Source organism: Asparagus officinalis, chromosome 6, assembly GCF_001876935.1.
Source record: "Asparagus officinalis chromosome 6, Aspof.V1, whole genome shotgun sequence".
Taxonomy (NCBI): Eukaryota; Viridiplantae; Streptophyta; class Magnoliopsida; order Asparagales; family Asparagaceae; genus Asparagus; species Asparagus officinalis.
The window spans coordinates 17,829,754-17,847,817 of record NC_033799.1 but is presented as its reverse complement, the minus strand read 5'-3'; positions in this window follow the sequence as shown (position 1 = coordinate 17,847,817).

The window sequence follows — 18,064 nt, the reverse complement described above, 5'->3', positions numbered from 1 at the left end:
TTAGAGTTTAAATGTGGATGTTTTAATTATCACTTTTGTAGTGATTGGGTTATCCCTAAGAATATCACCCGTGGTATTATTTCGAGAACTTCCTGATACATGAATAATCCACCCCCAGCTTCCCTTGTAGAACTGGGTCCAACATTGTACTCAGTTGGGTGTCCGGGTTATCCTTAAGAATATCAGGCATAGTATTCTCCATGAACTTCCCGTGAAAGAAAGGAAACAGTTTAGACTCATATACCTGTTAGAGTATGTAAGGAAGCAGTTTAACCTCATGCACTTGTTGGAGGATTGAGAAGCAGTTTATACTCGTATACTCTTTATAGAGTGTTGTTTCGACTTAATTGAGCGATATAACGCCGGCTTCAACCAAGGTTTGGATGCTATTCTTAAGAGCAAAGCACTCCTTGGTGGGATGAACGACCCTCCTGTGGTATGCACAGTACTTTGGGTCCGTAGTGTTGTCAGCTTCCTCCTGATTTGTGATAGGTGGTAACTTGATCTTGTTGTCCTTGAAGGAATACTTTTTCTTGAGTCTCGGGTCCGAAGTCTTTTGCTGCCTTCGGGATTGCTGTTGTGACGTTCGATTAGCACCAACAGCAGCTGCAGGTGCCTTGCCCTTACCACGAGAGGCGAAGTTCGAGTTTGGAAGATTCGCCATCGGTTGGCTCCTCTCGGCTTTCTTCCTTCGGAGGAAGCGTTCGGCTTGTTCCCCACGCACCTTCAAGTCTTTCCAAGTGTTAGACGGTGATGTTCCCATTGCCTCCAATACGTCCAATGTGAGGTTGTTATGGCAAGTCTGGAGAATGAACTCCTCAGTGATCGGGTCCCGACAGTTCATCGCCTTGTTCCGGAACCTTTTGACGAAGGTGTCGACCAATTCCCCGTCTTTTTGTTTCTCATCGAGCAACGTTCCGATGGATATCTCGGTGTCGTCGTCGAAGAAATTAGCGAGGAACTTAGTTTCCATGTCGTCCCAGCTATTCACGCTTCCTGGCTTGAGGCGGCGATACCAATCGAAGGCGGCTCCACGAAGAGTGCTAACAAAGGACCGTACCATCAGAGGCTCATTACCGGAGATGACTCCTAGGTGCGATTTGAAGTAAATCAAATACTGAGTGGGTGAACCCTTCCCATCAAATGGCGTGAAGTTGATTAGACTGAACTTTGCCGGATAAGGGATTGATTCTCATTCTCTTGGGTAGGGACAAGGAATACACGTCTTCTTCATCTCTTGAGCGGAAATCAACGTATTGATTTTGCTCTCGAGGTTTTTAATCTTCAAGCTTTCACCTGAGTCTTCGTTAGCATTCTCGTTACCACCCCCTGCATTGACGGGAGGATTATTAGCATTGTGAGTTTCATTCGCACCTGTGTCCTCATCTTCCAAATCAACCTGGTTACGACGACTTGGTTCGCCTTGCTGGTTTGTCAGCGCTCGGATTTGTTGGTCATGCATTTCTCTCATATTCTGCATGGTCATCTGCATTTCGAGCCTGAAGCTCTCTTGTTGCTTAGCCATGGCTTCTTCGAGCATCTTGGGTACTTGTTCGGCGCTGATCATAAGTGACTCGTAGGGTTGTCCTGCACTAGATGCCGTGTCGTCGGACGCTATAGCCGAGCAGGAATCTGAACCATCATCTGACACCTCCTTTTCAAAGGAAGTCCCTTTTGCATCCTTTGGTAATTCCTTCGCCTATTGGTCCCTGATCACAATCAAGTCATACGCTGGGATATTTCGGCAAACTGATCTGGGCTAAAGCGTTGTCGATTTGCCTCTGCCGGTCATATTAGCAGACACTTCTAGGAATTCGTCCTCTTGGCGGACAGACTTCTTCCTACGGAAACGCCTTGGCTTGGTCTCGGACGTTCTGGTGAAAATTCTCTCGAACACTGAAACTCTCCTTGGGGCTTTAGAACAGCAGCATTCTGACAATACCGCCTTGATTATGTTGGCACACGGACAGTGAGACTCCGTGTCTTGAGCGTCTCTCTTTCGAGACTTACCCGCACTCCCGGCTCTATAGTACAACTCGTCAGTTTGATAACTGGAGCAACCCATAGAGTGCTGGCATGACTTCCCAGGTATAACACTATCATTGTCAGACGAATGTGCTTCCCTCTGGGGATACGACGCTTTATTAGCGTTCTCGAGAGTCGCACGCTCAAGTTTACGCTTCTGCGAGCGTGAAAACCTAATGGGCCCCTAAACTTCGACCCGCAATCCAATGCGGTCGGTAGCAATGGCTTTCCCTCTGATATCTTTCTTGGGGGGATTGGTACGACCCCCAGTCTGGACTATTGTTTGGGGACCCTTCAATGGCCCCAATCGCTCTTTTACGGGCATTTTACCTCGATTTTCCGGTAAAGGACCGAGGCGATCTTTTAAAGGAACTCTGGATCTTGTGGGACCCACGTTCTTACCTGGCTCCGTCGGAGGTACAGGAACAGGGGAAACGAGATCTGGATTTGAAGAAGGCTGGATGGTAACTCCGTTCATTTTCATCTTAGGTGCTGGTCTTGCCTTTGGCACCCACACCTGCTTGTGTCCAGGCGGCTTCTTGACCGTCTCTTCTTTCTGCATCTCTTCCGCTTTCTGCAGAATAACTCGGGCATACACGAGCAATACGCGGCGTTTCTTGATTCGCTCTTCGAGAGTGGAGCGAGTCTTCTTGACGCGAATTCATTCGTTTGTCTCAGTCTTAGAGGAGAAGTTGGTGATTCGCCGTTGTTGTTCTTGGCGCTGTCTGGACTTTAGATCCTCATTGTACCGGATCCCGTCCATCGACTTTGCGGCCTTAGCCAATTGTCGTGCAAATCGTTGACGACGTCTTTGGAACGCCCTCTTCGACAAAGTTGGAGCACCTTCAGCGGTCACCTTCACGGCGGAGGGGAGATCTGGATCTACTCACCTTCACGGCGGAGGGGAGATCTGGATCTACAGCTTCGACCATGTTAGACGTCGTAGGAGCGTCGCAGGGAGTAAGTGCAGTTATGGCGAGGGTATCTCGGATCTTCGAGCCGGAGGTCTCGTGAACATTTCTGGAAGAGGATGCCTTCCTGCGCCTGCTTGGAGAGGCAAATCTGGAGGAGGAGGAAGAGAGGTACTCTTTGAACTTCTATTGATCGAATTCATATTCGATCTCTTCATTCACTCGGATCTTGAATGCCGGTAGCGTCACGACAGCCTCGGCAGCGAGGCTGTTGGCTCCCACTGTGGTCGCCAGTTTGTTTTTGTCGAAAGTTACCTTAGTCATTGATTTCATTAAACTTTAAGCATTACAAATGAATTCAAACAACAAAAGAATAAAAGATTACAACTTTCTTGAAAATAAACACAAGATCCGTTCGTCGTCTCTTGCTTGCGTGGGTCTTTAGCCTGTGACGGGGATGTCGATATCCGTCAGAGCTTCGTCGATCCGTGAGGAGATCTAGAAACAGAAGCGCTTATCTCGACAAAAGCGAGATAATTGCTCTTCTTAGAATTACCACAACGGGATAATATTAAGGATTGGATGCGGGTGATGTAGATCTGACGACTTTCAATCTCTTATGTTGAAGAACTCGATCACTCTTGAGTTTGGCAGGGCTTCGCCAATTCTCCAAAATTCCAGATCTCCAAAAAATGAGGGTCTGAGGCTTGTATTTATAGGCTTGAGGGGTTTTGGGCGGTTAAAACCACACAAAGGCCCAATTCTGCGTTGGAGACACCCCAGGGTGTCTCCACCTTGGCCGAGACACTCCGTTATGGTGTATTTGCCAAGGGTGTCTCGGCCTTAGCCGAGACACCTTAGGGCGTCTCGTTGGTCCGAGACACTCCGTTATGGTTTATTTGCCCGTTTCCGTTGTAAATTCTTCATCCGAACTCGGATTTGAGTGATTCCAAGTGCGTTGGAAAGCCTAAGGGGAGTTCTATAAGCTCTAATGATTAGATCATCTGTGGAATAAATAAGACACGAAGGGCATTCCGTCTTTTGTAAGTGACACGGGGCTCCCGATCAGTTCGTATCCTTATTATTCTGAAACTCCGTTGCTTCACATAGTTCGCCGATTCACTTCAAGCGTTCGTCGACGTCAATCAAGCTTCAGTTACTTGGATAGTGACGTTCAATGTCTTCTCTTAGCTTTGAGCTGTTCGTGGAGACCTATAGGCAATTTTCGATGCCTACACACACAAGTTAAAGAACCAAAATAATTAAAATCCTACTAAAACACCCTCCCCGGCAATGACGTCAAAAACTTGACGGGGCATAAATGATGTCCAAAAGTTACAAGTGTACAACCAATCAAGTTATAGTATAAAAAGTTATCGATCCCAGAGGAAGGTGACTGTAAGAAATAATTAGAATCGGCTCTTATGTGTGTGTGTGTGTGTGACAATTATGAATGATGAATGTAATTATGGAGAGATAGAGAGAGTGATTGTGTGTGAATAAGCACAAAATGAGATTGAGAATGGATAGATAAAGAGTGGATGTAATAAAAAGAATCAATGTAATCAAAAAGGAAAGAAAGAAAGATGAAGGAAATAAACTCAAGACCAATAAAAGAAAAATCAAGAATTAAAGGAAAAAATAAGAAAGTAAAAGATGGAGGATTCAATTAAGATACGAGGAATCTAGAATTGAATCCACTAGTTAATCTCACTTATAAAATGTTAACCATTCTCTTTTTATCATATTCTACTTTAGATTTATTAAGTATAGATTATCAAACCACTCAAAGAAAGTATAACCTATCAAATTATCATCCAAATTTTAGATTTATTAAGTATAGATTATCAAACCACTCAAAGAAAGTATAACCTATCAAATTATCATCCAAATAAAATTATTACTCATGAAAAGAATAATAACTAAATAGTAATTCTAGAGTTCATTCTACCAATTAGTTCTTTAGTTAAATATCCTAAACATGAACATTTTAAGCATAAGAGAATGATTAACAAATTATAAAAGAAATAAAACTAGCTTCATGCAATTTCTAGAATCTTACGAGTATTAATTCCACATCAAAAGAAAATACAATTCCCTAGAGGGTTCTAGCCTCAAGGCGAATCAAATAAAATAAAAATTAAACAAAATAAAAACTAATCTCAAAAGGGTTCTAGCCTCAAGGTGAATAGTGCAAAAAATTAAAAATCTAAACTACAAAATAAATTATAAGAACTAAACTATAAAATAAATTACAAGAATTAAATGCGAGAAAATAAAAGTAAATCTACTCTATAAGCATGAAAATAAATATAAGGCAATAGGGTTATAGACTCTTGGCTATTTAACAAGAAAATAAAACCAAAAGATAAAAATATTAACAAAGAGGACATTTACATCCCGAGAGGGTTCTAGCCTCAAGGCGAAAGCAAACCTCCATCTTGATCTTTATCTTCATCTCCATCTTCATCTTCATCATCAAATAAAGAGAAGGAAAAAAATATGAAGATGTGAAAAAATTCTTTTATTAATTGCAACAAAAAATTATAATTTTGGAAGGTCTTCTCAATTAAGAGTAACTATCCTTTCCAAATAGAGTTACAAAATTTTTCACACCCTCAACCCCTCACTCTCTACCCCTATTTATAGCCTACAACAATGAATGAGAGCCCTTGCATTAGACTTTAGCCCCAAACCACTCAAAATCAGCCATTGATCTCGTTACAGGAAAACTGCATCGATGCAGACATCGATGCTAGTATCGATGCTAGCATCGATGCCCACATCGATGCTCGTTATATCCAAATTCTGACTTCGCAGATGGCTTTGTCTCGTCGAGATATTTGATTTTCATATATTATATGTTAAATTTCGCCTTTCGGATTAGGAGATATCGCTGTTTCTTTGCGGCCAATCATCTTGAATATGATTTCTTTTCATATTGGATTTTTTTATTTTCTTCAACTTCTAAAGGATACTCGACTTGATTCTGGGCTTCAATAAAAGGTTACAAAATGAGAACGTTGGGGACTTTTGAGCTTTTATTCATTATTTCTTCATTAACCTGAAATTTAAGATAAAAATAATTATTAGTGGTATACATATTCATGTAAAATAGATAATGATGATATAAAATTATAATAAAATGTGATTATTATTTTATCTTTAGAAAACCCTCTTAAATTTGAGGGTGCTGTAGACAACCCCCCTCTAACTTTCAAAATATGACTAAACCCCCGTTAACTATGGGGTGTATCACAAAAACCCCTTTATCTTTCTATTTTTTAAATAACCCCCTAATATTATTAATTTAAAATATGCAATACCTAAAATACCCTTGGTTGAAAAAAATTATGTGAGTTTAAAAACCCAATCCAATCAAAATATTAGACTTCGGTTCGATGGGTTTTGATGAGGAAACTAATCTTCGAAAGAAATTTAAAATTTTTAATTGTTTCAAGTATTACAAGCATGGATAAACATAAAATAAAATAAGTTTTGCATTTCAAAATAAAAAGAAAAAATAGATTTGCACGTAAACCTAGCAATGAAGATGGAGGAATAAGAAGAGGGGGGGAATAAAAAAAATTTAACAAAAAAAGTTAAAAAGAAACAATATGGTAAAAAAAAAATTAACGTCTTTGGGATAGTATAGTCATTTTAAATCATTTGTTCCTTTAGATTTAAATTATATTAGTTTAGGTGGTTAAGTGAAAAAAGTTAAGGCGAGAAATAATATTTTGAAAGTTGAGATGATTATCTACAACCACTCCATAATTGAGAGGGTTTTTTTAGAGTTAAAATAGCCGAGGGAGGTTTTTTGAGACGACCCCTATAGTTGAGAAGACTTTTCTAAAATTAACCCTTTAATTATTAGGATATTAAATGCACTAAATATGAGCATTCACATATCTGATTCATTTGCCTATGAAAGGTTTGTTAAAACTTGATCACTTGTAACTTGTGTTATTACACACATGATATTATGTTTTAAGACTCATAGTTATTTTTCTAGTTTAGCTTTTATGCTAAGTTTGAGATCCAAGGCTCCAAAACCAAGTTTCTTCCAGTTGTTGATTTTCTCTCTGTCAAGTCGACTTGTGCACACTGATAAGTCGACTTATAGCGGGTTTTTTGCATACGCAGGTTTCCTATTTGCAGTCTGATTGGGGTTTTGTTTTGATATAAATAGGGAAACGATTTGTGAGGGTTTTTTATCAGAGATTGAGGAATCTTTTGAGCATTGTGAGAGGGAGATATTGTGAGCAAGGTGAGATCTTTGGTTGAGGGTTAGTTTGAGAGAATTTGTGTGATTGTAACCCTTTGTACTCTCCTTGATTTAGTGAAATCTCCCCATCCTCTCCCCGTGGACGTAGGCAAATTGCCGAACCACGTATATCTCTGTGTTTGGATTGATTTGGCTTTATTGGTTGGATTTGTGCAAGAGTTTGTCTTTCTTCTACTCGTGATCACAGGTTCGTTGTGAGTTCGTGCAAGGCTTCCGCAAAGGCGCGCGACAAGTGGTATCAGAGCTCAGATTCAGATCTAGGGTTTTGGATTAGGTGGAGGAAGATTCAGTTTGAAGCTTGGTTCTTGGAGTTCTAGGCTTTGGTGGAGTTAGGGTTTGAAGTTGCCGTTGAAGATCTCGCTTTCCTCGTGTGGTTAGGAGTTCTATTTGGAATCCAATCTAGGGTTCAGTTGGGTAATTTCTTATTCTTTCAAAGTTTGGATCTTTCTCTACAATTTGGAAGTTGTGATTATGGGTGAAGTAATTGGTGAAAGCAGCAAGATGACAGGCACAGTTCAAGTGGGTTTTCAGAACACTAAGATTAGTGTTGTGAAATATGACGGCAAGATCAATTTTGGTTTGTGGATGAGCGACGTACAGGATGCGCTCAATGCTCAAAATCTGGAGGAGACCATCATGGTCGATGTGAGGCCACCTAAATATGAAGAGGCGATATGGGAAAAGATGAATCGAAATGCTTGCGGGGTGATCAGGTCCTGTTTGGAACAGGAGCTGAAATACGATGTGATTGGGGTGACGTCTGCGATGAAGATGTGGGAAATTCTCAACAATAAGTACCTTACGAAGAGTGTTGAGAACCGGTTGCACTTGCTGCGAAGGTTATTCAGATTCCAGATGTCCAGAGGTACCTCGCTTGCGGCTCATGTGAACAACTACACTAAGTTGTTGTCGGACTTGGCGAACGTGGATGAGAAGATCACAGATGAGTACAAGGCTATTATTCTTTTGGGCTCCTTACCGGATGAGGAGTATGATACCTTCGTGCTTACGTTGCTGAACGGGAGATCTTCTATCACTTATAGTGAAGTGACTAACGCATTGACGAACTATGATTTGAGGAGGAAGGATAAGGAGACTTCCCGCGCTAGTACTTCAGGAGAGGCCTTGTCGGCGAGAGGTAGAAGCTCATATCAGAAAGGTGGAAACAGAGGGAGGTCAAAGTCAAGAGGTCGTCACCAGCTTGGAAAGAATCAATGTGCATTCTGCAAGGAGCAGGGACATTGGAAAAGAGATTGCCCGAAAGTCAAAGAAAAGGAGAATAGCAAGAATAAGGGCCCGAAGGCCAATGAGGTGAATGTTGCGAAAGGCGATGATTCCGATGATTCGAGCTTTTCTCTTTTGATTACTCCGGAGGTGAACCATTTGGATGCATCGGAGTGGATGCTTGATTCTGGCGCTACTTATCATGTGACTCCTAGGCGAGATTGGTTCTCATCATTTGAGAGACTCGACGGGGGTGTTGTTGTCATGGGAAATGATCAATCCTGTGGCGTTCGTGGGATAGGTACTGTGAGAATTCGGATGCACGATGGAGTAGTCCGTGAGCTGAAGGAGGTGAGATTCGTTCCTCAACTTAAGAAGAATCTTATCTCAGTGGGGGCTTTGGAGGCGAAGGGATTCAGGGTGACCTTTGAGGATGCTGTAGCAAAGGTTACTAAGGGATCTTTGGTGGTGATGAAGGGAGTCCGAAATCATAATTTATACTATCTGAAGGGGAGCACCGAGATTGGCCAGGTTGCTTCAGCGATTTCAGAGGGGGACATGAGCAGCCTTTGGCATTACAGGCTAGGGCATACAGGTGAAAAGTCACTGCAGGCATTGTGCAAGCAGGGGCTTTTGAAGGGAGCCAAGAGTGGTAAAGTGGAATTCTGTGAGCACTGTGTACTTGGCAAGAAGACAAAGGTGAAGTTCGGGACGGCCATTCATAGGACGAGGGGCATCTTGGACTACGTGCACACAGATGTTTGGGGTCCCACTAAGACGGCATCACTTGGTGGTCGACATTGGTTCGTCACGTTCGTTGATGACTATTCTAGGCGATGTTGGGTGTACACCATGAAGCATAAGAGTGAAGTCCTAGATTTGTTTGTGGAGTGGAAGAAGAGATTGGAACTGCAGACTGGGAGAAAGATCAAGACGTTGCGATCCGACAACGGCGGCGAGTATACCTCAGACCCCTTTCTGCAGCTATGTCGAGATGAGGGCATAGAGAGGCACTTCACAGTTAGTCATACACCACAGTAGAATGGGGTGGCGGAGAGATTGAATTGGTCTTTGCTGGAGAAGATTCGATGTTTATTGGAGCATAGTGGTTTGGAGAAGATCTTTTGGGCTGAGGTACTTTCTTATGCGAGCCACCTCATTAACAGGCTGCCTTCATCTGTGATTGAGGGGAAGACCCCTATGGAGATGTGGTCGGGAGAGACAGCACATGACTATGACCAGCTTAAGGTATTTGGTTGCCCTGCATATTATCATGTTAGAACTGATAAGTTGGAACCTCGAGCTAGGAAGGCCATATTTGTAGGATTCAAGCGTGGTGTCAAGGGATACAAGCTTTGGGATCCAGTTGATAAGAAGATTGTGCTGAGTAGGGACGTCACATTCGATGAGGCTTCTATCTTGAAGCTTCCCAGCTCTCATCAGGTGGAGAGCAACCCGACAGAGGAGATTTCGCAGGTGGTGGAGATTGATGCAGCTCCACAGAGTCCAGATAGTGCAGTATCCATGAGAGTGCCGACTGAGGTGACGCCAGGCGAGCACGACGGTGATGCGGAGGATACGGGTACTCATGAGCAGGATCAGGGACCGACGGCTCAGGTTCAGGATTCTATTGCGGCACGGAGACAGAGGAGAGACATACGGGTGCCAGCACGGTATGCCGACACAGTTGCATATGCACTTCCGGTGGAGAGTATCGATGAGATGGTGCCTACTACATTCAGAGAGGCCGAGCAGAGTTCGGAGGCTGATTCGTGGCAGGTGGCTATGCAGGAGGAGATGGAGTCTCTTCACAAGAACGATACATGGAAGCTTGTAGAGCTTCCAAAGGGGCGGAAGGCGATTGGGTGCAAGTGGGTGTACACGAAGAAGGAGGGCATTGAGGGCACTCCAGTGAGGTTCAAGGCTAGGTTGGTTGCGAAGGGCTATGCACAGGAGGAAGGTATTGATTACAATGAGGTTTTCTCTCCGGTGGTGAAGCATTCGTCGATTCGGATTTTGCTAGCTTTGGTGGCACAGTATGGATTGGAGTTAGATCAGTTGGATGTGAAGACAGCATTTCTTCATGGTGATCTTGATGAAGAAATATATATGACTCAGCCATTGGGATTCCGAGCTGCAGGGAAAGATAAGTTGGTTTGCAGGCTAAAGAAATCGCTATACGGTTTGAAGCAGTCTCCTCGACAGTGGTATAGGCGATTTGATGGTTTTATGCTTGGTCATTCGTACACTCGGAGCCAGTTTGATCCTTGCGTGTATTTTCGCAAGTTGAGAGGAGGTGCGTACATTTATTTGTTGCTTTATGTCGATGACATGTTGGTTGCTTCTAGTTCCAGGTCAGCTATAGATGAGTTGAAAGTTCAGCTTTCGAATGAGTTTGAGATGAAGGACTTGGGCGAGGCGAAGCGCATTTTAGGGATGGAGATCGGCAGAGATAAGAAGAAGGGCAGGATTTGTTTGACACAGGTGGCTTATTTGAAGAAGGTTCTACAGCGATTCCATGTTAGCATGGATACGAAGCCAGTTTGTGTACCGTTGGGAGCCCATTTGAAGCTTTCAGCTGGCCTTTCACCGAAGTCAGTTGAAGACCGTGAGTTGATGACGAAGACTCCATATGCGAGCGCAGTTGGGAGCTTGATGTACGCGATGGTATGTACGAGGCCGGATTTGTCACAGGCAGTGAGCATGGTGTCGAGATACATGCACGATCCAGGAGTGGGTCATTGGGATGCCGTGAGATGGATTTTGAGGTACATTCTAGGTACGCTCAATGTTGGTTTGGTTTATGAGCGGGACACTACAGGTGGGCAGCTATGCATTGGCTATGTTGATTCGGATTATGCCGGGGATTTGGATAAGCGCCGGTCTACTACGGGGTATGTGTTCACTTTGACCCGTGCGCCGGTGTGTTGGAGATGCACCTTACAGTCGACGGTGGCTTTGTCTACGACGGAGGCAGAGTATATGGCAGTTACGGAGGCTGTGAAGGAGGCTATTTGGCTTCGAGGACTTTTGGAAGAACTTGGTATATCGCAGCGATCCGTCACTATTCATTGCGATAGCATGAGTGCTATATATTTGGCGAAGAATCAGGTTTTTCATGCGAGGACGAAGCACATTGACGTTCGTTATCACTTCGTTCGGGATGTTCTTGAAGATGGCGATGTGGAAATTGTGAAAGTCCACACGAAGGATAATCCGGCAGATATGCTCACTAAGGTGGTTCCGAGCAACAAGTTTGATCATTGTCGAAACTTGTTGCACATTCGTAATTGTTGAGGCCGTTGGCGGCCATTTGGATGAACTACGGGCGGCTTGATCCCTTGGGAGAGGGGGTACGTAGGCAACCGCATTGGTGCAGCCGAGTTTAGAGAGACGACACATTGGTGCTCATGTTGGTGTCGGCTCAGTGTTGGGAACACTTCGCCGAGGTGGAGAATTGTGAAAACGGCGAAGGAATTGTGAAAAACGTGAAGAATAACTCAAAACAGGCTCCACCACACCCTGGTGTGGTGTCTGCCATGGGTGTGGTAGAATCTGGTTTTGTTTTGATATAAATAGGGAAACGATTTGTGAGGGTTTTTTATCAGAGATTGAGGAATCTTTTGAGCATTGTGAGAGGGAGATATTGTGAGCAAGGTGAGATCTTTGGTTGAGGGTTAGTTTGAGAGAATTTGTGTGATTGTAACCCTTTGTACTCTCCTTGATTTAGTGAAATCTCCCCATCCTCTCCCCGTGGACGTAGGCAAATTGCCGAACCACGTATATCTTTGTGTTTGGATTGATTTGGCGTTATTGGTTGGATTTGTGCAAGAGTTTGGCTTTCTTCGACTCGTGATCACAGGTTCGTTGTGAGTTCGTGCAAGGCTTCCGCATAGGCGCGCGACAGATGTTAGCAACACAACCGAGTAATACCGCAATTTGACTCTAGAGGTAAAAATGAATAAAATAATAAAATCAATCACAAAAAAACATAGAGATTTTGCCGGGCTCAGCAATGAATATGATTGCCTACGTTCTCAGTACGTGTAACCAGGTCCCAATTCCCCCAAGAATTAAAAAGATTTACATTTGACTCCTGAAATCCTAATTTCACAAAACCCCTCTGAAGTTTAGGACCATCAATATCAGTTCTTTCTCTAGTTTCTGCTAGGCGCGAAACCAGAAAAACGTGGTCTTCATCAAATTTACTTGTAGATTGATGATTTTGATTATGGCAGGGTTCAGTTGGCAGATTTTGTTTTCAAGAAATATGATTTGATTGTGATCTGTCTTTTTTCTAGTGGTACTGTCTTTTTTCTTGGGTTTGATTGTGAAATGTTTCTACGTTTAGGATTTTTGTTCTTTTTTCTATCGTGATCAGTTTACGAGGGGCTCTACATCTTTTCCAGCTCTATTCCAATCAATATGTTGCTAATGGGGGTTTACTAGTGCATCTTTTTGTATTGAACAAGTTTTCAAGATTTATATGTAGATTCAGTGCGGGAACTTAGGATCCACGATGATGAGCAATCTAATTAAGTTGTATTTGACAACTCTCCATAACTTTCAAAATACCAGAGAACCCCCTTAAGTTTAACTTTAGGGTTTTCTAGAAAACCCCCTTCACCTTTAAGATTTTTTTTCACCCTCCACCCCACCCAAAGAAGGGGGAAAACACACACACACACACACAACAACAACAACAACAACAACCACCACCCCCACGAAGGCATTATGTGCAAATTTCACATGGGTGAGTAGAATTACACGAGGAGATATTTTTGGCAGTGAAAATCGTAGTTCACACTTTTAGGGGATTGTTTTTGAAAAACTTTGAAAGTTTAAAGGTGTTTTCTGGTAACCCCTATACTTAAGGGATGGGGTGTCTATGTTTTGAAAGTTATGGGGTGACTATTTGATAATAATCCAAAATTAAGGTGGTTTAATTTTGTGAGATTTAGAGTTAAAATGTCCTTATGTCGAATTTCATATAAGATAGAAGGATGCTGCAAAGGATATAATTTGATTCTGCTAAAGTTCTAGCATGAACTATTTTTTCTAAAGACAGTTTTTAAGTTAAAGGAGTAGAAAATATAGGATTATATGCGTCACTTACATTGATTTACAGAAACTTACTGGCGGCAAATGTCTATTGTATACATGAAACTTACAGGCGTACGTCTGCACAAAATTTGATGAGGATGATTGGTGGCGCCATCAAATAATCAGAGGCTGCCTTGAAGCAAAAAAGTCAAGTGCGAGAGACGTTTTGAAGGAGTTCAATTTGATGCACAACACATGCAAGGTCAACATTCAGTAGCAACAAACAAAAATCCAAGAGCAAGAAAAGGAACATGACAGAGTACCAAGCTTGGAAGACCAAGAAGCAAAAAATGTGAGAGGAACACGCACAAAGACATCAACAAATTGTGCTGAACCAACAGTTAGTTCAACTCAGGTGCATCAACAATTGTCAAGCATGCACACCTTAATAGCAAGTGTGATGGTTGGTTGAGGCATGTCAATTGGCAATGGAACTCTGATCCAAACCGATGACCTTAATAGCAAGTGTGATGGTTGGTTGAGGCATGTCAATTGGCAATGGAACTCTGATCCAAACCGATGTTATAGTTCAACCGTGTGATGGTTGGTTGAGGCATGTCAATTGGCAATGGAACTCTGATCCAAACCGATGTTATAGTTCAACCGGTAATTTCTTTGACTCATTTTAGTTACCTATACAGTTATTCTTGGTATGATTGTGACCCTTTAGAGATGGCTGGTAGGTGGGCATGTTTGGGAACTTGGCTTATAATCTACAAATGAGTTATAGGCCAAGTGGATTATAAGCCAAAGTGTTTGGTAAGAAAAGTGGATTGTAAGCTGCTTTCAATTAATAGGAGAGTGTTTGGAAAATTGGTGGATTATAGTCCATCATTGTTGTCAAAATGATTGGCTCTAAATTTAAACATTAGAGCATTATTAACACAAGTTTTCTTAATAATAATTAAATATATTTTATAACCTATTACAACTTTAGTTTAAGTTATTTATTTATTTATTTATTTATTTGGCTAATTAATTAATAGAACCAAGTTTATAAGGGTTTACTATATTGAATAGGCTTTTGTAATTGTCTTAAATGTTGAGGGGTAAATTTGACATTTACTTGGTCAAACTATATGGCTTATAAGCCACACAAAAAAATAAGTTGGGTCAGGGGAGTTTTTTTTTTTTTTGGGGGCTTATAAGCGTTGCCAAACATGTTGTAGCGGCTTATAAGCCAGTTTGACTAGTTGTTCATGCTCTATTTTTAGGCAAGTACCTCAGTTGGAAACAAACATCTCCATATAGACATCTCATGCTTGTTGTAGAGTTTTCTGATTCCTTTATAAATCCATATGATTCATCCCCTTCTATGTTATCTTTTTTGTCGACTATTGTCCTTCATCTTGAACTAGATGAGTAGTGTTTTTCAGTTCAACCAGGATGAATGTGTTATCTAGACATGAACATCCATCTTTTCAGGTGGAGGCATTTTGTTCAGTTGTTTCTCACTTATCCAGTATCCTTGTATTATCCTTTGGTTTTATATAGTCAGCATCTCAGTAGCCTTTTCTGAAGGTGCCCAGGCCTTTTATTCATCCAGGATTAAAGCACTAGTCAAGATCCATACTTATGATGCTAGTAAGTCATGCTGTTAGTTTTCACTTGTCACCAACCACTTGCACAAGACTTTGCTGCTTATTTCCTATGCACTATGGGATCACATCTCCATCAATGTCTTGTTTAAAATGTCTTGTTGAGTTTAATGATTTTCTCAAGGATGTTCCTTGCGATCTTTGCATCCCTTCATTTCAGAGAATTCTGTATTACTTTATTTTATATTTCATTTCTGAGGATTCTATATCACTGATGCTTCTAGTGGACATCTAGAGAGCTCCCCAAATCTTGGACCATATACAATTTGAGGCAACTGCCAATCTTTTTCTATGTCTGTTGTTGAATGCATTCAATATAGATATTGCTAGTACCTTGTACAACCTTCTACATATACATACATACATATATACATGTACTATTTAATAGAGCCTTTTGGAATTTCTATTGTTGGGTTAATGATCCTCTAGTTTGTTGGATATTTCAAAATTGATATGTAAATTTTCTGTTGAATTTAATATATGGATGTATATCTAATACATGTCATGTGATTAAACCCAAGGGTCCCTAATATTTAGAAACAATCAAATTTGATGACACATTAGCCTGTCACTACGTTTTTTATTTAAAAAGGAAGTAAAACATTTGGCCACAAAAAAATGCATCACAAAAAAAATACTAAAAATAATAGAAAATCAGAAAAAGACATTAAAAACATTAGTGACACATCATAGTGTCAGGACTTCCGATACGTGTTTGTGTCGGGCGTGTCGCAACAGATTGTCATATGCATTGAGAAATTCTCTCCACACATGCACTATTTAGGCAGGTCGTTTGTGTCACGTGCCATTTGCGTGGCACAAAATTGTGTCACCCATAGACAAAAAAAGTAAGGAGAATTACAATTTTTGTAGTTGTTAGTCCACTGTCTACAAACAAATTCAGTGCACTTTACACAACTCCTACCAGGTTAGCTTGTTTCTTGTTACTTAGTTATATTCTTTTGGCACGTCCCAGTATATGTCATGATTCCTGATATTCATGATCACATGCTTATATCCGTGTTGTATGCTAGATACTAGGTAACTTTCATGTCGCACATACATGTTAATCATTTCATGGTCAGTTCTGTTTATGCTAATTATTTCTAGATCTTGCTTATCAGTTATGGCTTCTACGTGCTCACGCGTCATCATGATCTACGCTATACGTGTTGAATGCATTTCCCTTAGTTTTGCACACTTGCTAATATGCTATCTGACAGATCTAGATTTGCATATTCAGATCTGGATTTAGTTTGCTCATCTTTTTCAAAACCTTGAGGCATGGGATTTGGATACCTCGCAAGGGCGCTTATTAGACATACGTACTCTCATCCCTTAAATTCGCAATCAGCTACCCTGTTCATTTCAGATTTGAGAGTGGTATCTTATAGACTATCAGTTGTATCTCACAGTGTTCATGGGATTAGTACATTGTTTTTCAGTTGACACTATAATTTCATGGAGGCCTTTGTGCCTAAGACTTTTATATGTATTGTTGAAATTTGAGAACTTTATCATATTTCGATTACTTCCACTATCTTTTGGTGTATTTATATATTTCTGTGAATGTTGTATATGTTATTGTGGTCCTTGTACATGATTATGATTGATTGTGGCTTGGGTATATGTATGAGAATTGTTAGGTATAGAGAAAACTATGTTTATTGATGTTTATAATAGCATACTTATGATAGCTTATATAAACATATAAGTTGTTGTACGGGATAAGCATGAATGGTTGCATAGGATAAGACTGTCTAATTATATCTATCAACAATAAGAGTAATATCTTAGTATTTGAAAAAAAAAACATGAGTTTAAACAAAAAAAAAGTTTGTACTAGAAACGTGTGAACCTTGATGGAGTCCAGCACGGGGACTAGATCAAGATCAATAAGATGAGAATCCAATGATATTGATTTAGAAAATCTCAAAGGCTGTAAGATAGATGACATAGAATAGAAATTCAGAATCATCAATAGAGAAGAATTCAATGTCGACGAGATGAATGACATGGGATAGGAATGCTTGTACATCAACGAAGAAATACATCAACGAAGAAAATCTTAGTGGCAACAAGATCAAACACTGAGGGATAGAAATCCTAGTACTTTGATGGAAGAAGATTTGAGCCGAAAATAGGAGGAGGTCGTTGCAAAGGAAATCTCAATGGATAATGGTTGATGCCAAGGCTATAAAGAAGAAAATCTCGTTATAGCCGAAATGTCGGATGTGACGACGATGGGATTTTCCGAGAGAAAGAACTAGACAAAAAGGTCAGAGGGAAAGATAGTTATATGGAACATAAAACTAGGGGAGAGCTACTAGGAGGCTTGGAAGGCAGCAATTATCTAGTTGGAGTGGAGGGCTTCTTATTGGTGAAGAAGGTGATGTAATTATTACGGTACATGTGGTTCATGAAATGGCGATTCTAAAAGTCGTAATGCAGTTTGAAACTGTAGCAAGCTGTTCAAATTCTCAATGTTGCAACCAAAATCAACATGAAGATGCTCAATTGTTGACTGAGAATCAATATAAAAATGAATCCTATGTCAATGAAGACGTCATAAACGAGGGTGCCAGCTTAAAATGCAAGGATAGAGAGTGAAAGATAATAGGTGTTTGTTAAAGGAGTTAAAAGTCTCACAAGAGATGAAAGCAGATTTTTTTTCACTTCGAGTAGAATCTATATAACCCTCAATCCAAGTGGAAAATTAGAGAAACATCAAGTAAGCAATAGAGAGGCCGAAGCCTCTGTTTGGAACATACTTTGCTGCATTATCCAGAGAAGAAACAGAGAATTTCTTTTCGTTAAATCCTTGAAAAGACGTAGATAGGAATCTGATTGATGATAGCGAACTCCTCTAGCTGAATTTAGGCTATTGTGGATAGATCAGACATTAGATATATAAT